The 22,927-nt window shown below is 35.9% G+C and overlaps 1 pseudogene; it reads right to left on the reverse strand.

Annotated features, from left to right (window-relative positions):
* Positions 1-4,331: 4,331 nt before the first annotated feature.
* On the reverse strand, positions 4,332-5,162 carry LOC148164876 (ubiquitin-associated protein 1 pseudogene; annotated as a pseudogene).
* Positions 5,163-22,927: the final 17,765 nt, after the last annotated feature.

Here is a 22,927-nt window from a genome sequence, read left to right on the forward strand (position 1 = left end):
TGTGATGTGAAAGCTTAATGGTTTTTATTTTCCCCTCTGATCTGAGTGGATGTTAGTAACATGACTCTTAAGAATGAAAAAGACAATAATCTTGAAGTCCCTTCCCTAATTATGTGTTCTTCAAGACACTTTCTGTCCTGTTGCTACTTTCAGTGTTTAAATCATGAGATCTAGATTAAGTCATTTTGTAAAAATGGGTATTAGTAACAAAAGATCGTGTTGTGGTAAATAGGCAAAATCAATTGCTAGAAGACACATGGGTTAATTTTACTATGTAATACGACAGTGAATTTGAAGTTTATGTGACAATAAATGATAATCATAAGAAAAATAAAAAATCTGCCCACTACATAGGAATTCACAAGTAAACTGCCTGTTTAAATTAATATTTATTCTACCTTCACTGTCCATTAACAATACCACAGCTCCTGAAATAAGAAACTTATAGCATAAATATCTAGAAAGCCTGTTTTCTTTTTGGTGGAAGACAGGCAAGGGTAATGAAATAGGTGACAAGCTAAATCTTCTTTCCTTTTCTCTCCCACCCTCTCCCTTTCCTTTTCCCTTCTCCCGCTCTTTTACTTTTTCTTTCACTATATATCAATGTTCCTCAGAAAGCATATTTTTAATTGTGTATCTGACCACCAACAAAAAAATTCCAAATGCAGCAATTTAGAATTGCCATCAAAGCAGAGATAACAAAAACCCTCCTTTTTTATTTTATTTTTAATGACTAAAAAGACTAAATTTGAGGCAAGTCACCTATAAGGTAGAATATATATTTTTAATGTGATTGTTCATTTCTGCCACATTTATGGATGTCTCTTCACAGATCCTAGTTTTTAGTATTGGGCACCCTACTGATCTCAGCAAAAAGTTACACAGGTCATGAGATTATTTTATAAGATGCTTTATTCAAAACATCAAAGACCTTCAAGGACAGATCATGGAATATGGATGGAGGTTTCAACATTTAACTTGCCACTCCAAATCTAGAAAGATTGATAGTAATGAAATTTGTTATTTGAGGGAGTAAATAGCAAGAAATGTGTTGTGAGGGCTACCTGTTCATGGTGACAGATGGACTGAAGTTAAGGGACATTTTATAAAGATCCTCCTAAAATATAAAGATATAAGGCAATTGACAAAAATGCTTCCTTTATGTAAGCCAAAAATTAAATGGGAAGGGAAGCATATTGACATATAGCAGGGGATGGTAAATTAACTTTGGGGCAGGATTTATAGATAGATAGATAGATAGATGATAGATAGATAGATAGATATAGATAGATATTTGAAAATATACAGATTTGAATATGTGTATTCAAGTAGGTTAGTAACTGAAAAACAAAATGCTATAAATATTGTAATATTGTTGTTAATAAAAAAGATATAAAATACTATCTGTTGGTTTGCTGTTTTCAGAAACTGGATTTATGAACTTAATATTATTGCCTTTCATAAGTTTGGGATTGTTTATATAGTAAGTATTTATTTTGGAGTGTCAAAGTAAAATTGCACTAGTCAAAGTTAAACCAGCAAGAAAGACTTTTTTCAAAGCTAGTGCTACAGGGGAGAGATGTCAGAATTCAGTCTGAGCTCGATTTCACTGAAACAAAAGACATAGGTTTTAATGTGCCGGGGTGAGTGGGAGATCTTTAGCTATCTGTGTTTGCTAATTGGCTTTATCCAAAAGGGGGGAAAAATCTAGTACCTACATGACAAGAGGTAGTTCCACAATTTGGGACAGTGGTGCCCACTGAAGTTAGCTCCTACTTTCCCACAGAAACTGTGTTTAGAGAGGGTTACTATTTTCTTTGATGACTATATTTCAATGAAAAGGCTTCCAGGTCTTTGAGAAAGACAGTTCTACTGACAAGATTATAAAACCAATTGTAAAACTGTTAAAAGACCTACATCTCAAGGGATTAGAGAAGGAATTTATTATTATAAGTTTTCTAAAGTAAATTTTCTAAGATAAGGAAGACTGGGGTCCTAGAGTTGGGAGGAAGTCTAACATTTAGGCTGAAGGGAACACTAAGGCAGTCTTGGTCAGTAGTGTGCTTAGGGAGAAAAAAAACAAAAACTCTGTTTAGGTAAATACAATGATTGCTTAGCAGGTTGACTATGTATAGATAACCCACTTTCAATTCAAATATTATAGACTAAAATTTATAATACATATTTTAATGCATGGGATAAAATGATACATGGGAAAATTATTTGAAGTTTTCCATGGTCTTGGAATTACAAAGTAACCCAAATAGCAAAAGTTACTAAGTACTCTGTGATATCTAATCTTGATAACAACAAATAGAATTTTCAGCTCTCCAGTGGAGGGAATTATTCAAATATAATTTGTACTTATATAGTATAAATGCAGAGAATCACAAATGATTATAAGACTGAATATAAATCCATTCTTCTAAGCTATAATTTTGAGAAGGGATAATTCAGGCTTAAAATACCATAATATAAAGGATGTTACATTATGTTACAACAAAATAAATATGTATTAAGTTTGTGGGTATAATCTTTTGAGAGCAAAAGTATAAAATAAGGTATTTTTATTTTAATCTTATAGAACTGGCAACAGTAATCATTTTCTCTGAGCTAAAGTATAATTCTTTTCCTAAATATTTTAACTGAACATTCAGAAATAACTTTTCTTAGATTGTCTTCTCTATTACCTAGTTTGGAAGGATAATTCAGCTTAGGAAACTTCAGATTCTAGACACAATAACTATTTTCAAATTCTTGATGATGTTAGGGGCTTGTGTAATAGAGATATTGACAATTCAAATTTAAGGTTATCTCTCTAAGATCCTATGCTGTCCTCTCTTCAATTCTTGAAAATATAGGACTTAGTGAATTGGATAACTATGTAAAAGGCATTTCTGAATTAAGTGGAGGGTTGAAGATAAAGCTTTCCAAAACTTGCCAGCCCAAGTTCAGTTTGCTCAAACTGAAAAGTACAAAATATTTAGCAAGAATTCTGGTTTCTACTTGGAAGATAAAATTTGAAAAAGACATTGTTCCCATTGTTATAACAATAACAATAGAAAAGTCAGACCATCTCCAAAATCCAAATGAACTTTAAACCCATCAGAAAGATGATGACACAACTAACCTGAAATTTAATAAAAAAAAAAAAAAAAAATGGTGCCTACAGGTCAAAGCAGAATATGAATGCTTGCTTATCTGAGGCAGATGCCTCTGGAGACCAGTGAGGATAATTGAGCAGAAATTGTTAATAAATTGGTAAAGAGTGAATATGGACTAGCAGAAAAATATAGAACTACTGGGGGCTCTAAATACAAGGGGAATGTTCATATATTATGCAGGCATCTCTCCCCAGATTGTGCAAGGTCCTTAAAGAAAAATCACTGTGTGCACAGCAAGGAAAACCATCAATAAAACAAAAAAGCAACGTACCAATTGAGAGAAGATATTTGCAAATAATATATCTGTAAGGGGTTAATATCCACAATGCATAAAGAAACATACAACTCAGCACCAAAAAATCCAAATAAAATGGGTAGAGGACATGAATAGATATTTTTTCCAAAGATGACATCTAGATGGCCAACAGACATATGAAAAGATGCTCAGCATCACTCATCATCAGGGAAATACAAATCGAAATCAGAGTGTAATATCACCTCACACCTGTCAGAATGGCTAGTATCAAAAAGATAAGAAATAACAAGTTTTTGTGATGATGTGGAGAAAAGGGAACTCTTCTTGTGCACTGTTGGTAAGAATATAAATTGGTGAAATCAATTGTGGAAAAAAGTATGGTGTTTCTTCAAAAAAATTAAAAATAGAAATATATTACCCAGCAATTCCACTAGGGGGTATTTACCCCCTCCAAAAAAACCCTAATTTAAAAAGATATATGTACCCCTAGGTTTACTAGAGTATTATTTACAATGGCCAAGATATGGAAGCAGCCATATATATGGCATGGATAAAAAAGATGTGATACACACACACACACACACACACACACACATAAATATATAAAATGAAATATTACTTAGCCCTAAAAAAAAAAAAAAGTATGAGATCTTTCCATTTGTGACAACCTGGATGGACCTAGAGGGTACAGTGCTAAGTAAAATAAGACAGAGAGGAAAATACAAATACTGTATGATTTCACTTATATGTGGAACTTAAAAACAGAACAAATAAACAAACAAATGAAAACTGAAATAGACTCATAAATATGGAGAAGAAACTGGTGGTTGCCAGAGGGGAGGGGTTGGAGGATGGATGAAAGAGATAAAGGGGATGAAGAAGTACAAACTTCCAGTTGTAAAATAAAAAAGTCACAGAAATGAAAAGTACAGCACGGGGAATGTAGTCAGTAATAAAATAATGTTGTATGGTGACAGGTGGTTACTACACTTGTGATGAACATTGGTAAAGAGTGAATATGGACTAGCCATATCCATATGAATCCAATCGAATCCAGTGAATATGGATTTTCTCATTAACTTAAGAGACTCCATCATCTTTTCCTCTGAACACTGGTGCATTTCCAGGGCCTCTTCCACTAAAAGAGGGTCGAAGCCCTTCTTACAGAGCTGTCCATGTGCAAAGAGATAGTCGAGAATCTGCTCAATATTCTCTCCTTTCCTCTTCACGGCTCTCAGGACACACTCATATGAGTAGCCCATGTTGACCACTGTCTCCACACACTGCCGCTCACTGGGGGACAGTGTCTGCAGTTCAGAATAGGCCTTGGGACAGCTGAAAGTGTTGGGCACTTGTGACATTGAGAAATTTGGAGGTGTCACCGTGGGACCTGTATTTGGAGGTGACGATTCTTCTGTGCACACAGACAAGACAGAGAGGGAAGGCATCCAGGAGATCAGATCTGAGGGAGTCAGGGTTGGCACCTCTGTGCCACTGTCCAAGTTCAAAGCTGAAAGCCAAAGAGTATGATGCCCATTGAGCTCACTGGCACTGCTTTGGGTAGAAGGCTTTAGGGGATTCCGGAAGGTGCCATTGCGGAGGCAGGATGTGCTATGGAAAGTGCTCGCCAGCTTGGCTGTCTTCCGATTGCTGTCATCAGAGTCAAGTTTGGGGAAGGACAAGGATTTGATATTGCTTACTGCAGGAATGTGGGGGAGGGACACTTTAGAAGACAGCAACATCTTTTCACAGTTCCTCAACTGGGGAAAGGTTATAAAGCCATTGGGTTTGTGAAGAGGCTTGATATCCAAGGTCACTTGATATCCAAGGCTTGATATCCAAAATGTATAGAATTGTTGAATCAGTATGCTGTACACCTGAAACTAATATAACATTGTATGTCAATTATACTTCAGTAATAATATAAGAAACAATCACTGTGAAACCTCAGAAAGTTTACCTTTGTGTTGAAGGCTTGGGTTGGAAGAAACAGTGGCTACAGTACAGGCACAGAATCTGCTCAGATCCATTCCCTCAATCTCTCGTACTAAACAAGCAAGCAAGCAAGCAAACAAACAAACAAACAAACAAAACGTACATGTCTGGGAGAAGGCAGCAAACATTGCTTCCTTTGGGCACTGGTAAAAACCTATTGTGATGAGGAAAGGAAAAAAAAAAAATTTCCACTAAGACAGAGCAAAAATATATGCTTGGATCATAACTAGCACTGGAGAAAGAGCAAGATTTCTAAGAATTCCCTATAAGAACACAGTTACTGCTTCAGATTGAGGCTGAATCAGAACACCAGAACACTTCTTACAGTTATCACAAAGTTCATAAAGTAAAAGTAACATTCAAATAATGCCGAGAGACATACAAGAGGCCTTTTTTTGAGGCACAGCACAAAAGGATGTCATAAAACGGAGGGTAGAGAAAAGAGTGAGAAAACAGTAGTAAACCAGTCTCCATCTTTAATTCACTTGACCTTACAGGAATTTGAACCCTGTGATATGCTGTGAGCAAGCAACAACAAATCCAAACCAAACTCACTTGTTCACAGGATCAACTCAACTCCTACTTTAAAGGTCAAGTTTGCCTATTTCAGGACATAGCCACTACTTACATCAGTTTCTACTATCCTGTATGAGATGTCTGACTTTCAACAAAAATAATTAGGAAGCATGCAAAATGTCAAGAAAAGTATCAAAACCCTATCAAAAGACATAGAAGAACAGAACCAGACTCAGATAAAATACGTATTTTGAGATAATCAGAAAGTGAATTTAAAATAACTACAATTAACTTACTAAAGGCTCTAATCAGGTAGATAAAAATGCAACATCAGATCAGTAATTCAAACAAAAAGATGGAACTATAAAAAAGAATCAAATGGAAATGACAGAATTTAAAAACATAGTAACAGAAATGAAAAATGTTTTTTTATGGGCTCATCAAAAGACTTGACATAACCAAGAAAAGAACCAGTGAACTTGAAGACAGGTCAATAAAATTAGAGAAAAGAAAATAAGATGAGAAAAAATTGTGAAAAAAAAAATCCATACAAATCATAGAATCCAAGAGCTAGGGGAGAATATCAAATGGTATGATACATGTGTAATTGAAATCTCAAAGAGGTAGAGAAAAATAACTGGAGAGGAAAACATTTTTAGTGAAAAATAACCAGTAATTTTTGAAATTAATAATAGACAACAAACCACAGATCCAAGAAGTTCAGAGAATAGAACACACACATACACACACACATCTTATTCAAATTGCTAAAACATGTAGTATGTTACAGGAGAGAGCCTTATATCCTGTATCCACAACTCCTATTTAAGTAATATACCTTTAAAGGAGTATTTTCTTCATTCCTTTATAGATTCATAAAATTTCAGAGTTCAGAGACAGTAGCAGTAACTTTATCCATTTCAGAGATAAGAAAATTGCAGTCCACAGTAGGAATTTACTCGCTTAAATTGAAAATGGATGGATATTCTTTGACTAATCTGTGGTTAAACTATAGTTATTGCTTAAATTATCAGAAATAGACAAGGGTAGCATATATAAACATTTGGTAGCAACAGAAAACACAATTTGAAATAATTTAGAGATAGAATGTAATGCAATATTAAATTTTCCATTTTGGAAAAGTGAAAATTAGAAGAATATAAGAAGTGTGTTTGAAGTATTAAATGACGAGTTAGAGTATCGACTATATACTGTAGAAGACAGTTGACAAAAGAACCAGACTTCATCCCTCACTGGCCCCCCTTAACTTTGGTCACTTCCTTTTATCTAGCTGCTATTTTTACTCTGCTGTATTTATGTAATTTAAAAATTGTCCCCATTTTAGAGCTATAAGAAAGCTTTAAATATAAATTTTGGCCAATGTATTAGTCAGAGCTCTCCAGAGAAATAGAACCAATAGGATATATTCAGTCCCTCGAGGTACTGGACAATGCCAACCCACAATGGAGAGGGCAATTTGCATTACTCAATTTACTGAATCAAATGCTAACCTCATTCAGAAACATCCTCACAGACACACCTAGAAAAAAATGTTTAATCAAATATTTGGGCGCTTTGTGTCCTGATCAAGTTGACACATAAAATTGCCAATACAAGTCCGCCCCCTTGTAAACCTGGTACCCATACAAATCTCCTTAAGCCATATGTAATTTCCAAATAAAGACAATAATGCAGTTGTCATTCTGTCTAATATGATACAACTATCCTGTGTAAAACTGAAAATGCACAAAACTCTTGCTCGGGAGGTAAAATCTTTGAGTGATGTTTACTCTTTTTCTTGGTATCACATCACTCAAACATTATGAGGTAAAATTAACAATACTGAAATACCATAATATAAACTCAATACATCTTACGTTGCATGATAAGAGAATAACAGAGGAAATAAAACAAAAATATTTTCTCACACATTTTTATCCATAGCAAATAAGGTCGAAATACTCATGACAATTTTAGTCCTCATTTCAGTAACTGGTCACATGGTTGTGATGATTCCGTTACTCATTCTGTATTCCCTTTGCCTTCAGCAAGTATCCCAGCTGGTTATGGTTCTTTACCTGACAGGGTAAACCTAAACTTTATTCCTGAAGGGTCTGTGTCATTAATAGTCTTCCCTGGATTGAATTATTGTATTTCTCCATTGACCTTAATCACAAGGCATGGTAATACTAAAAGGTACTCTAAGGAATCTCTTATAATCCAGACTATTATTCCTTACCTCCACTGTGGAGTAGCAGTCCAATTTCCCCTGGGTAGACAGGATCAATCACCCCAACGAGGAGAGTAACTCCTTTCTTTACCTGTTGATTCAGAAGCATGAAGAGCCCAAAGGGACTGGGGGACAGTTTTAACTACAGGTTCAATGAAGTCGTTTTTGGTCTCCTGATGAAACTATTCCTTTCTCTGGAAATAAAACCTTTAGTCCAGCAGAGCATAAGTTCGTGAGGACAGAAAGCAAAAATCTTGCTAGTGGGGAATTAAGAGTAATTGTGAGTGGTGCCACTCCAACTTCTACTTCTTGATTCCTGAACCCATGAATCTTGGCTACAGGAGAAAGAATTCTGTATGTTGGATGATAATTCAGAATACATATGACCTTCTCGAGAACACTGCTCCAGCTCTGCAAGCTATTGGCACCAAGCTGAGGCTGTAACTGAGTCTTCAAAAGGCATTCCACGGGACGGCTGTCCTTGGGCGTCTGCCTTCAGCTCGGGTCCTGATCCCAAGTTCCTGGGATCGAGCCCTGCATTGGGCTCGCTGCTCGGTATGAGGCCTACTTCTCCCTCTCCCACTACCCCCTGCTTGTGTTCCCTCTCTTGCTGTGTCTTTCTCTGTCAAATAAATTAATTAATTAATTTTAAAAATATCCCAAAAGCATTCCACTGTTCTATCAAACCAGCCATTTCACAATGGTGGAGGACATGTAAGCCAGTGAATTCCATAAGCATGGGCCCATTACTGTACTTCTTTGTTGTGAAGTGAATTCTTTGATCAGAAGCAATGCTGTGTGGAATACCATGATGATGGACAAGGCATTCTGTAAGTCCAGATGGCAGTTTTAGTGGAAACATTCCATGTAGGGAAGCCAAATCCATATCTAGACAAGTGTCTATTCCAGAAAAAAAAAAAAAAAATGCTACCCCTTCTATGGTAGGAGTGGTATGATTTAATCAGGCTGCCACCAAGTAGCTGGCTGATTATCCTGGGAAATGTTGCCATTTATGTCTCAGTGTTGGTCTCTGCTTCTGGCAGATTGAACATTCAGCTTTGGTTATAGCCAGGTCAGCCTTGGTGAGTGGAAGTCCATATTGTAGAACCTGTGTAGAACCTCTATCTTTGCCAACATAGCCACTTTGCTCACGAGCCCTTGAGTGATATTGGAGTGACTGGGTAAAGAAGCTGATTGGTATCCATCCAACAGGTGGATCCATTTAATTTTTATCTGCTCCTCAGCTGAGGTCAATCTTTGATGAGCATTCACCTCAGACACAACTATGTTCATGTTTTTTTGCCCATCCAGAGAGGACTATATACATACCTCTTCTCCAAATTTCTTTATCACCAGTTGTCCAACCATGTTCCTTTCAAGTCGCTGATCAGTTAAGCCAAATCATGAATCACAGTCTACCAGTCAAGCGCTGAGTTAGTGTGATTTGGTGTTCACAAGTTTTAGTTGTCTTTATAATTTGTCTTGCTTTCTTTACTTAGAAGTATTGTGTCTTCAAATAGTTTTTATTCTGTTCTAATTTTTGTTTCTGTTTCTTTTTTTTTAAAGAGTTTATTTATTTGAGAGAAAGAGAGAGAGAGTAAACAGGGGGAGGGGCAAAGGGAGAGGGAGGAGCAGAACCCCTCTTGACCAGGGAGTCTGACCCAAGGCCAGATCCCAGGACACTGAGATCATGACCTGAGCTGAAGGCAGACGCTTAGCCAAATGAGCCACCCAGCTACCCCTGTTTCTCTTACTTTCTAAATATGGTTTCAATAATCCATTTTAATAATTTTCATATTACCACTTAATGATAGCATTTATTACAGTCTTTATCACCAAATGATATTAACAGAATGATTGTAAAGGACTTTCCTTTGAAGTTGGTACTATTTAAACAATGGAAATGGCAATGTAAGCTCTTAGAAGTTGAAACTATTTATACTAAGATTTTGCTTTGTTTTGCAGATATGTTCTTAGGGCATAAAGTATTTCTAAATGTACTTTTATCATTGAAGTACTAAAGCTCAGCTTATGGGGAGTAGGAGAAAAAGAAGAATGGAGAAGAAGAGGAGAAGGAGGGAGAGAGGGAAAGGATGGGGAAGAAGAGATGAGGAAGGAAGAGAAGACGAGAGTTTGCAGATAGGAGGAAAAAATGGTCTTTATTCAGTATTATTTAGTTGCAAAGCCCCCTTAACTTAAGGCTCTGCATGTCCAAGTGGGATAAGTAAGCAAGAAAATTTATCAAACACTTCCACGGGACATACTATCTTTTTAAATTTACTAACTGATATACTATTTTACAAATATCATGGCAGTTATGCTTTATATGATGAAGTGAACAAATAATTATCAGAAAATTAATTCATGGGGCGCCTGGGTGGCTCAGTTAGTTAAGCAACTGCCTTCGGCTCAGGTCATGATCCTGGAGTCCCGGGATCGAGTCCCGCATCGGCCTTCCTGCTCAGCGGGGAGTCTGCTTCTCCCTCTGACCCTCTTCCTCTCATGCTCTCTATCTCTCATTCTCTCTCTCTCTCTCTCTCTCTCTCAAATAAATAAATAAAAAATCTTAAAAAAAAAAAAGAAAATTAATTCATGTTGTGGGGGAATTTTTTTTAATTCACTTTTAAGAAAGAAAGAAGAGGTTTTAAAATAAATAAAAATTTCAGTAAACATGGATATAATTATTTCTTTTGCTAATACAAGGAAATCAATATTAGTTTTTTCTTTCTTGTTCATGGGAAATTAAACTTTTGAATATGATAGAAGTGTATATTATATAAATAATATTGATATGTGTTCTGAGGTACTGCTGCACCACATACCTAAGGGATAAGAAAAAAAGTAATTTTATGAGTAGTCACTATGCACAGCATTTTATTTACTGGTGACTGCAATTCAGAACTGCCATTAGCAAATATAGAACTACTGTATTTAAATATAGGTAAAATAATTGTAAAAACCCTAGTAGATTTGATACATTGATCATAAAGATAAATTGTTCAAATATAATTTGATCAAAAGTGACACTTCAAAACACAGGTTTCAAGTTATTTATAATTTTTGCCTTGAGTGGTGATTTTGCAAATTTCATGCAACCATAAGTATTTTCCAAACGTTTTTCTTCTTTTTTTGTAAACTCTGGGTGTGGAGGTGCTTTCAAAGTTTGTACATGTTCTTTCTTAGCATTAGGTTCAATTATCTACAACTAAACATGTTGCTGAGATTACACGTACTTCTTTCTATAAGTTCAATTCTTAAAAGGCAAAAATTGTTTTAAATTGTAGCACTAATGAAATGGAGTGCTAGATTATACTTAAAACAGTTGTCAAAAAAGCTCCATAATTGTAGGATAGAAATGCATAGAAAATGCTGAAAACCTGCTTAAATACATAATGTAAAAATAATTAATGGAATATAAATTTTATCTTAAAATAAAAATACCTAAGAAAATGTAAATTATTTCTTAAATAGATCTAAAATATCTTAAATGGCACTGGAAACTTATTAATATAAACATATTGAAGAACAACTTCTTAACATTTTTTGTCAATCAATTTGGTTTTAGACAATTCTCTGAGACAAAAACAAAATATAAAAATATACATGAAATGGTAGAGGAAATATAATTCACTAAAACTTAAATAGAATCATCCAGAAAAGGAGACAAAAATAATCATCGAAAAATCATCCCCAATGTGGATAAAATAAATAATATGTGATAACTATTAGTGATTGGAAATACATTTATAATTTAAATCATTTTTATTTGACCTTGTATCAACTAGACCCAAATGAGCATAACTATGTTTGCTGCTTTTTTGGAAATATCAGAGTCCTATTAATATATACATAATATGCATAAAAATAAATGGGATATGTTTAAATGTCCATAAGATAACTGGTCAACTTTTATTGTGAACATAAAACAAAAAAATTTCCCATATCTGGGAGTTGTATTATACATTTAAAGACACCTTGATCTGATAGAATTAATTAAATAAAATTAATTCCTTGAAAATTCATCACATCTTTTGATCTCAATGATTGGGCCCATCTCACATTGATTTTGCAATTATTTTGTCTGATAGCTGGTGTATTAGCAGATGCTCCAATTATATATCTGTGTATTTTATTCTTAGAGTTTTGGGTTGCTAACAGCACGATAGAACATGCTCAAAATAAACAAATGACACACTTTCAAAGTATCCTTCTTTATAAAAAAGTTATAAATTGTTCTATTTTATAGAAACTGACATGATTTGTTCATATCAGACAGTTTTAGGGGGAAATGGTTTTCTTTTAGATATTAAAATTATTTTGAATGCTATCTATTTAAATGAAACTCAAATAATAACAGTTTATCAATGAGAAAAAAATAAAAATAAAAAAAATGAGACATCCACTTCAGAAAAAAATAATACTTGGAATACAGATATGAACTTCCTATATTCTTGTAACAATAATCTACTTTTATACCGCTTTTCAAATTCACTCCAGTTTGTCCACTCAGGGTACATGACATACAGAAAGTCAGAGTTCCTGCATGTGCATGTGTGTTTCTCCCTTTTGATTTACTCTGCTAAGCCAATATAATAATAATAGCTAGTCTTAGAAACCTTAAGGGATATAAGAATGTACTTAACCAGTGAGTCTTGGCATCATCTTCCCACCTGATAAATAGAGAATGTTTTTACTTCCTAGGAGTCCAGCTACCTCCCCTTTTTCCTTCGAATTTTGCGCATGATAACTCTGAAGATAAGAAAACTCTTTCCTTTCTTTGGATATTGTATGTCAAGTTTGGATATTCTGGAAAAGAATACACATATACATACACAGTAATTACAACCTTGATCTTGATGGCTGCTACAAACTTGTTTATTTCAAAATCAGCATGGGGTGGATTTATGGCCATGCCATAAATATATTATATATATTGCTCAGCCATGCAAATCTTGCCATTTGCAACAACATGGATAGACATAAAGGGTGTAATGCTAAGTGAAATAAGCCAGTCAGAGAAAGAAAATACCATATGATTTCACTCAATATGAATCAAATTCCACTATGATTTCATATGTTGAATTTAAGAAACAAAATAAGTGAACAAAGAAAAAAGAGACAAACCAAACAAAAACAAAAACACCCCAAAAAACAGACTCTTAAATAAACAGAGAACAAATTGGTGGTTGCCAGAGGGGAGGTGGATGAAGTTATAGGTGAAATAGGTAAAGGGGATTAAGAGCACACTTATTGTGATGAGCACTGAGTAACATATAGATTGTTAAATCACTGTATTGTACACCTGAAATTAATACAACAGTGTATATTAACTATACTTGAATTAAAAAAGTACTCAATCACTGTGGGAAATGTTCCTATAATTTTGAACTCAAGCAGGTACTAGAAACACAAGCAAGTTGCATGACCAGATGTTTTAACCTCCCAGTTCATTTCTGCTACACAATCCAATCATCTCTTAATCCATATGTATAGCCTCCAAGGCATTTCACTATCATACATTTATCCAAAATATGCAAATGAAGTTTAGGATCTTGGATGTTTAAAATCCATGAGCCTTTTTGTCAGTAGAAAGAGTACTTCACCCTCCATCTAAGGTGCTTGTTTTGATTTGCCTAAATTTCCTCCTGTGCCATGCAAGGGATTCCTCTTCAGAAGCTACCTCCACCACTTCTCCTTGTTTCTAAAGTAGACACAGACCTGCATCCCCCAAGGAATCAAGTGTAAAATTTGGCCTGTAGAGAGTTGCATACACACTAGAAGAATTTTAATATATTGGTAATTTACATAGCAAAACCTAGTGAACATGTGCAGGAAAGACCCCTACAAGTTGGATCAGGGTGGAATAGAAATGTTGGATTGGGAAAAGCTTGTTTGCTCTGGTACACTAATCAGAGAATCCATATTCAGTGCATCAGCTTAAGCAAGTTGATAGTGTCCCCTTCGGTTTCCTTGGTTGATTGACTGAAACCAGACACAGAGATGGATGACACCAGATGAAAATAAAATACTGAATTTCAGAATTTCTTTCTTAGGTTGTAAAAAAAGATTGTTACAGATAGAGATAGAAGGATCAAAGTGGATTTCTTATGTAAGAGCTGCTCACATATACCTTTACTATGGGCACTCCCAAACCAGCAATGTGTGAGAAATACATTAGTAAAGGGAGCCCTAACATCCTTGAGAGCTCTGTGAGATTATCTTCATGACAAAATGATTGTGGTGATTGTGTCATTAAACTAGGGTTCCTGAATTCAACGGGAGCAGGCTCCTGGGATTGAATAGGCAAAGTGGTAGCACTTAAATGCCAGAGACAAGGTAAGCATAGTTACGTAATTGAAAAATATTCAGTCATGATTAGAATGTTTTTACCCTCAGAGATCTTTGTCATTGACTTCTATATCACAGTATCTATAGAAATGAAACATAGGGGCATTATACTAAAATCTTATTTGATTTCCATAAGCAGAAAAGCTCTTTATCTTTTGAAGAGAATTTTTAGTTTTTAATAATAGAGTTGCTCCTCAAAAAATTCCTAGATATGAGACAGTTCCTAAACTCAGAGCCTTGTGAATAAAATAGGAGTCCCTTTTTGCTTCTGAAAATATTCTGCTACTCAGCCAAAAATTTATACTATAAATCTTTCTCCTAGCCTTTTCTAAAGGAACTTGAAGTCACTTACCAGGATATATTAGAAATCAATAGGGCAAAGTAACCAACATGTTTGTGGATTGGCAGTAGCTCTAAAATGACACTAATCCTAAATAATCAAAATGCCATGATAGTCAACCAGTCATAATAAGAGCTTATAGTGGCAAAGAGATTAAATGGAGCTTTGTCTTGATTCTCTGTCTTTTAGAACAATATATCATTCCTCAGCGTATTGCAGATATTAATGCCACCATCAATGATTTGAAAGATTTAAGGGGTGGTCATGACTATCACATTCCTATTTAACTTGTCTCTTTGGCTTGTGTGGAGAAAGGACTGATCTTGAAAAATGGCTATGAGTTATTATAATCTGTTTATGTGGTGACGCTAGTTATAGCTACAGTTCCAGATATAAATACAGCATGGACACTCACAGCTGGTATTCAGCCACGGGACTGGTAAGTGGTTTCTCTCTTATGACACAGTACCAGAAGCCATTTCCTTCTACCTGGCAAACAGCAGTATGTCTTCACAGTCAATTCTCCTGATCTCTGCCCTACAAAGGTCTTCAAAGATTTCCTCCATCTGAACATTTCACAGAATATCACACTGGCATTTCACATAACAGTAGTCTCGTCTGTAATACTGATGACAGTAAGCTAATTGAACCTGATGAGTAAAACCTTGCAATTAGATGCCTTGTCAAGATACATATGAGCCAGAAAGTAGAAGATAAATGCTGGAAAATTCAGAGGACTGTTACCTCAGGGAAACTTCTGGGGATCTAGTGGTCTAGAACATGATGAGGCAAGACAAGCTACTGCAAAATCTTGGTGAAATTTTTGGATACTGAAGGCAAAAATATGGCCCATTTGAGTGTACTTTCTATCTGACCCATTTACCAAGTAGGCCATGACACTTCCATTTGTAAATGCAGCCTGCAACAAGATAAGATCTACAGCAATCCCATGATGCCTTAAGGAAATATCACACATGGGCCTTAAGTCCACGTTAATCCAGATTTATTCAAATTATCCGTGGGAAATAAGAATTTTCTATGGAGCCTCTGGAAAATCTTAATACAAATATTATACTGCAGACTTCTCGGGTTTAGAAGAAAAAACATGCACTCTCCTTCAATTAATTGTTTGATTTTTAGCAAAAACTTCTGACTTGCTCTTAGGCCCTGGTAGAAATTGAATGCTTAACCATGAATATCTTGGACACATGGGGAATTCCTAGTGAGTTGCTGACTTAGAAGGAGGAAATAATAATTGTGTCTGGTATACAAATATTAAAAATAAAATCAGGGCCAAAATTTCAAATGAATTGATTTTATTTAATGGGCTTGAATCATTGTTGATAGTTAAAATGAGCATCTTTTGTTATTCAAAACAAGTCCTTTTTATGAGTTTATGTTAATGAGGTAACTCTTGGAAAGCCTTAAGGATGGGTGCCAGTTGTAAGGGCAACAACCACGTGATTAGAGAGGTGGAACTTTTAGTCCCACCCACTCCCATCACCTCTGGGGAGAGAAGAAGGGCTGGAGATTGACTTCTATGACAAACGTCAGTGAGTTAATCAATTATGTCTACATGATGAAGTCTTCATAAAAACTCAAAAAGACAGGTCAGAGAGCTCTTGGGTTTGGTGAACATGTGGAGGTGCCCTGTATTCCTCTCCACATACCTTACTCTATACATATCCTACATCGGGCTGTTCCTGAGTTTTATCCTTTAATAATGAACTAGTAATCTAGTAAGTAAACTGTTTTTTTCTGAGTTCTCTGGGCTGCTCTAGCAAGTTAATTGTACTTGGGGAAAGGGCTGTGGGAACCTTTGATTTATAGCTGGCAGTCAGCAGCACAGGTAACAACTTGGACTTGGGATTAGTATGTGAACTTGGAGAAGAGAACAGACTTGTGGGACTGAGCCCATAACTTAGGGATTCCGATGCTAACTCCAGGTAGAGTGTCAGAACTGAATTGGATTGTAGGACACCCACCTGGTGTCACAGAATTGCTTTGTGTGGGGCACATTTGTGACCAGAAGTGGGGTATGTAGAGTAAACACAAGAGTGTTTTTCTTATAGGACACAACTATGTTATATGTCCCAGCTGGTAGTTACGTGGAACAACATATTGCCAACTAGTGAAGTGAACAGACCAAAGGTACCACTTCCATCTCACTTGGTCCTCCCCCCACCTCTGCCTTCCCTCACCTGGAGTGGAAGCAGCAAATACTGCCAATAACCCAAGGCCCGAAGGGATCCCAGGTATCTGTACTGCCCTAAAGGTAGCCCATAACATACATAATTACACCACACCATGCATGAAAACATGAAAACATTTTATTGGTTTGATGAATGGGATTTTGGAATTGCTTTAGAATAGTCAGGAGTAATTTTCCTTCGTCAATACATCTTCCACATGCAGACATAATCTGGCCTTCTGAGGGGAATGTAGCATTGACACACTTTGTTTTATTCTATTCTCATTCTCAGTTTATCCTGAGTAACTTCCTTTTTAAAAATATTTTATTATTTATTTATTTGCTAGAGAGAGAGAGAGAGAGGGAACACAGCAGAGGGAGAAGCAGGCTCCCCGCTGAGCAAGGAGCCGGATGTGGGACTCCATCCCAGGACCCTGGGATCATGACCTGAGCCAAAGGCAGACGCTTAACCACTGAGCCACCCAGGCGCCCCCTGAGTAACTTTTTTTTTTATTGTTATGTTAATCACCATATATTACATCATTAGTTTTTGGTGCAGTGTTCCATGATTCATTGTTTGTTCATAACACCCAGTGCTCCACGCAGAACGTGCCCTCCTCAATACCCATCACCAGGCTAACCCATCCCCCTACCCCCCTCCCCTCTAGAACCCTCAGTTTGTTTTTCAGAGTCCATCATCTCTCATGGTTCGTCTCCCCCTCTGACATACTCCCCTTTTCTTCCTCTCCTGTTATCTTCTTCTTTTTCTTTTTTCTTAAAATATGTTGCGTTATTTGTTTCAGAAGTACAGAACTGTGATTCAACAGTCTTGCACAATTCACAGCGCTCACCGTAGCACATATCCTCCCCAATGTCTATCACCCAGGCACCCCATCCCTCCCACCCCCAACCACTCCAGTAACACTCAGTTTCTTTCCTGAGATTAAGAATTCCTCATATCAGTGAGGTCATGTGATACATGTCTTTCTCTGATTGACTTATTTCACTGAGCAACTTTTGTTTCCTCACTATTTCCTAATCCGTTCCAAGGCAGTAACTTTCACTGTATTTTTCTTCAGTAAACCGTGCCTCAGGCCACAGTCAGTATTTATCTCCCCGAGCTGAACTGCATTCTAAACTATTTAAAATCGCTCTATCTGATAACAAACACTTACCTCCACTAAATACATTTTTTTAATTCACTTCAGTCTTTAAAATCCTGTATGTATTTTTAGATTATCATTTGCTTCTTGACTTTATTTTCCTAACTGAATTCATATCATGACTGGCCATTCAGGTCACATGTATCTTCAATTCTCTTTTTGTCCTGCTCTCTGCTGCTTTCATTTAAGCATACTCCCAAACTGGATTTCTCTCATCAAAAGCTTTTTCCTTCTCCTAAGCTTTGCTGGAGAGAACTACATAACTCTGCCAGGTGGGGCAGATTTATAGTTTCCAATTTCAGTTGGGTCCTCAAAATTGCCTGGCTTTTCCATTACTTGTTCACTCAAATGACTCTTGGCTTGATGGCCCTGACGTATGTAATGGTGTGAACAAGCTCTCCCCTTTAGTGTCCTGTACTTATTTCTGGTGTCTCAGAGGAGCTCTTCACACACACCCATTTGTGAATTTATGAACTGCAGTCCTCAGTTGTGTTACTCAGGTATTGTTCTCTTACTTCAGCTTCTACTTTCCCACACCCGCTTCCCTGGGTGCTTATAGAACTTTTACTGCAGCCGCTTTCCATCCTGAAATGCCATCAGGAAAGCTGCCTTTCCGTGCTGTGAGGACTCTCTCTCCTTGGAGGGTCAGAATGATACAGAGTTGTCAGTGGAGGAGAAGGGCTTCTTGACAAGCTGTTGTCAGAGACAGCTGAACACCCTGAATAAAACTCATATTGTCTTCCTTATGAAGCTCAGAGAGTTTGAAGCCCTCATTCCCCAATCTAAGCTGCTCAAATGTAATTTATGGTGTCAAAGGAAACATACGTATTACCGTCTTTTTACCCCTTTTTCGTCAAAGCTTGTCTTTAACCCAAATCTCTTCTCTATTACTAAGTATAAAACAGAAAATTTCCTGTGTTTTACTGAAGGCAAATCATATATAGTGTATGTATAGGAGTATTAATAGAGAGTATTTAATCCACACTAGCAGAAATAGCACACGTTCTTTGTTATACTTGTCTCTTTTACTTTCCCCTCAATTTATTTTTATAAATTAGAGCATTCTACTTGAGCCTTCTTATTTTTTGGATGTCCATACCTATTCTGCTAACTATAAGTTGAAATTATTGCTTTAACTTCACAGAAGAAAAAATAATTCCCCTCTTCATTCATTTATTCAGCTAACATTTCATCATTTATTTAACATGAAGTGAAATACTTTAAGGCCTATCTTCTATATCCAAGAGCTATACAGTGTTAAAGCATGTAATAATAAACTAATTTAAATAAAATGTTAAAATTGCTATAATAAAAGTCTTTGTAGTATATTGTAAAGTCACACAAAGGGAGGGAAAAATCTTATTTGGAATGTAAAGCAAAGGCTTCTTTGAAGAAATGATATTAACAGGATTTGACTATATAAGGAGTAGCTATCTGTCCTACATAGATAATTGTAGTCATCAAAATTAGTAATACATGTAGAATTATCTTGTCATGTGAGAAATAATAAATGCATCGTTTCAACGTATGAATGTGTATATGTGAGTTTATGTGATACCATAATAAGAAAACTTACTCTTGGTCTCCTTTCCACTGGGGATAAAGTATGTGTCCATCTGTTCTCCTTACTCCAATGCCATGGTCATGGACTTTCCTAGTAATTCACTAATGGCTATCTCTTATTCAAATCTGCTATATACCCTTTTGACATTCTGCCCAAGGTCTCACTCTCTTACTTTTCTTTATATTTTAATAATTTACTTATAAATATTTACAGGACAATTACTTATGTGCAAATGCTAAGTTATAAATTATGGTTGGCAGGTCTGAGGGGGCTTATATTAATGATTCAGGTTTGCTCTTGTCCCTTAGACTGTTTACTGATTATGATAAGGATCAGCCTCAGTTTTCAGAAATGGAGCGTAAGTGTTTATAGCTCCTCATTTTTTTCTTTTAAGCTCAAGTACAAAATTTTAAAGTCATATCCTAGTAAAAAAGCAATATTTTTTTTTTATTTGGGAGGCATATTTAAGTTCACACAATGTGAAAGCCCTTAAAACCCAGTACAATGTTATAATCTCTTAAATATTTTATTGAGGTATGATTGACATGTGAAAAGCTATGCAAATTTCATGTATATAAATCAATGAGTTTGAGAATAATTAAGCAACAGTGAAATTATCACTACTGTAGAGGAGGAAAAATAATTCTCCCTCTACCCTTCTGAGTTTTTAGTGGAAACTCATGCAGCAAAAAATTAAGAGAAAAACAAACAGCAGTTTATTATCATGTATGCCTCATGTCTATAAGGGAGATACCCCGAGAAAAATTAGTAACTTCCATGAAGGGGCATAAAAATCAGGATTAAACACCATTTTAATAAGGAAATAAGGTGGGGTAGATTTCTTAAGGAAGAGTAAATGATTTCTAGGGAAGATGAATGAATCCTTAGAGGAACAGATGGGAGGTATGACAGTTTGTCTGGGTGTCCTGTCAATGTCTAGTCTCCTCTCATGTGATAAGGGCCAATTTTCCCTAGTTGATGAAACTCCCAGGGAAGGGATTTATAAGAATTGGATTCCTTTTGGAGTATCTGTCATTAGGCAGATAAGGGGGGTTCAGAGAACGTGTTTTCCTGCCTTTGCTGTTTTTCAAGTGCCACAGCTCAAAAGAGTCAATATACTAAAGTGGCATGTTCTGCTGTGCCACGTCCCGAATTCATACAGTTGTATTTCATGGTGGCATATTCTGCTATCCTTTGCCACCATCAAGGCCATAAACATATTCATCACCTCAACATTTTTGTGTATGTAGTAGAACATTTAAAACATCTACCTGCTTAGTAAATGTTAGGTATACAATAAAGTATTGTTAGCTATAGGCACTGTGTTGTATGGTAGATCTCAAGAACTTATTTATCTTGTACAACTAAAACTTTGTAGTCTTTGACCATCATCTCCTGACTCCTCCTTGCTAGAGCCCCCTGGAAACCAACATTCTACTCTCTGCTTCTATGAGTTTGACTATTTTAGATTTCACATACAAGTAAGGTTATGCAGTGTTTGTCTTTCTGAGTCTAGATATTTCACCTACTATAATGATTTTCCTTCTTTTTTAGGGTTGAATACTATTCCATTGTGCATATATACCAAATTTTCTTTATCCATTCATCTGTCAATAGCCATTTATTTTGTTTCCATATCTTGGCTATTATGAATCATGCTGCAGTGAGCATGAGAGTGTGAGTATCTTTTTGAAACCTAGTTACAATTCTTCTGACTAAATACTCAGAAATGGGATTGCTGGAAAATATGATAGTTCTATTTGTCATTTTTTGAGAACGTTCTGTACTGTTTTCCAAGATGGCTGCACCAATTTACATTCCCACCAATAATATACCAAAGTTCCTTTTGGAACTTTGTTCTCTATCCTCACCAACACTTCTTAACTTTTGACTTTTTAGTAATAGCCTTCTAGCAAACCTGAGGTGATATCTCATTGTGGTTTTGATTTGCATTTCTCTGGTTATTAGTAATGATGAGCATGTTTTCATATAGCTATTGGCCATTTGTATGTCTTCTTTGAGGATATCCATGTGTCCATTTCCAATATGGTTATTTATTTTTGTTATTGAATTGTAGGAATTCCTTATATATTTTCAATATTGACCCCTTATTAGATACATAGCTTGTAAATATTTTCATAGGCTGTCTTCTCATTTTGTTGATTGTTTCTTTTGTTGTACAGAAGCTTTATAGTTTGATGCAGTCCCAGTTGTTTATTTTTGTACTTTTGGTGCATAAAATTCATTGCCAAGACCAACGTCAAGAAGCTTTTCCTTATTTTTCCATCTAGGAGTTTGATGATTTAAAGTCTTACATTTAAATATTTAATCCATTTTAAATTGGTTTTTATATAAGGTATAAGATAAAGGTTCAATTTCAGTCTTTTGCATGTGGTTATCCAGTTTTCCTAACACCATTTATTGAAGAGTCTATCCTTTCCTTAGATTAAGAATTCCTCATATCCATGAGATCATATGATACATGTCTTTCTAATTGACTTATTTCGCTCAGCATAATACCCTCCAGTTCCATCCACGTTGTTCAAATGGCAAGATTTCATTCCTTTTGATGGCTGCATAATATTCCATTGTGTGTGTGTGTGTGTACCACCTCTTCTTTATCCATTCATCTGTCGATGGACATCTTCGCTCTTTCCACAGTTTGGCTATTGTGGACATTGCTGCTATAAACATCAGGGTGCACGTACCCCTTCAGATCACTACATTTGTATCTTTGGGGTAAATACCCAGTAGTGCAATTGCTGGGTCATAGGGTAGCTCTATTTTCAACTTTCTGAGGAACCTCCATACTGTTTTCCAGAGTGGCTGCACCAGCTTGCATTCCTACCAACAGTATAGTTCCCCTTTCTTTGCATCCTCGCCAGCGTCTGTCGTTTCCTGACTTGTTAATTTTAACCATTCTTACTGCCGTGAGGTGGTATCTCTTCTGCATGTGGCTGTCCAATTTTCCCAACACCATTTGTGTTTAAAGTATGCAATTTATCATTGTTCTTTAGTTCACATCACAGACATTAGTTTTTTGAAGAAGACTTTACACCCAAGAAGCCTGGTTTGATTTCCCCAATCGCATTGCTTATCACCATGTGTTAACTATTCTTTTTCTCCAGCAGATTATAAACAGTGAAGGAAGGAACTGTCT

The sequence above is a fragment of the Eumetopias jubatus genome, unplaced genomic scaffold, assembly GCF_037043125.1.
Source record: "Eumetopias jubatus isolate StellerSeaLion01/CBP00866 unplaced genomic scaffold, mEumJub1_p1.0 scaffold_2, whole genome shotgun sequence".
Taxonomy (NCBI): domain Eukaryota; kingdom Metazoa; phylum Chordata; class Mammalia; order Carnivora; family Otariidae; genus Eumetopias; species Eumetopias jubatus.